The sequence below is a fragment of the Etheostoma spectabile genome, chromosome 5 (genome assembly GCF_008692095.1).
Source record: "Etheostoma spectabile isolate EspeVRDwgs_2016 chromosome 5, UIUC_Espe_1.0, whole genome shotgun sequence".
Taxonomy (NCBI): domain Eukaryota; kingdom Metazoa; phylum Chordata; class Actinopteri; order Perciformes; family Percidae; genus Etheostoma; species Etheostoma spectabile.
The window spans coordinates 16,100,092-16,100,731 of record NC_045737.1 but is presented as its reverse complement, the minus strand read 5'-3'; the positions used below and the strand labels follow the sequence as shown (position 1 = coordinate 16,100,731).

Sequence of the window (640 nt, the reverse complement as noted above, 5' to 3'; positions counted from 1 at the left end):
ACACACACACACACACACACACACACACACACGCCACTTTTTAGAAATCAGCGTCAGCCGATGGCCGGTTTACTTTGGACGATATGTGCTTGTTTTTAAACCTCTATTTAAAAGATCGAATTTAATACTAAAAATTACTTAAGGTACACAACATTTCTCAACTAAAACATGTATTGAACACTTCACTAATCTGCACTTGTATACTTAAATAAAAAATGTATAATGTAAAAACATATATTGTATAAGTAATGTGTAAAATATATTAAATAAACAAAACGGGTAAGAAGAAAATAAACTTCAATGAAAAATAAAGTTTAGTACACTTAACCGCATTTCTCAAATTTCTGAGAACACAAATCTGCCAACTTTCCTAAACAAAATAAATTAACAATTTTAACCATAGAAGTGCTGCACACAGTAGCAAGCAGCAGCATTTAAGGGGGCGTTGGAGATGATCATTCATGCTTTGGTTTCTTCATGCTTGGATTACTGCAACAGCCTTTTTACCTGTTTGAGTAAGAAGGAGCTTTACCGTCTCCCTGCCGTTCAGAACTCTGCTGCTAGGCTTTTAAGTCACATTAGCAAAAGAGCACACATCACGCCTGTTTTAGCAGCACTTCACTGGTTACCAGTCCAGTAT

General features: G+C 35.5%; 1 protein-coding gene across 1 annotated transcript in view; it reads left to right on the top strand.

Annotated features, from left to right (window-relative positions):
• The window catches only part of dapk1 (death-associated protein kinase 1), a 94,644-nt gene that overhangs the window by 89,789 nt on the left and 4,215 nt on the right, over positions 1–640 (top strand). The window lies entirely within an intron of this gene.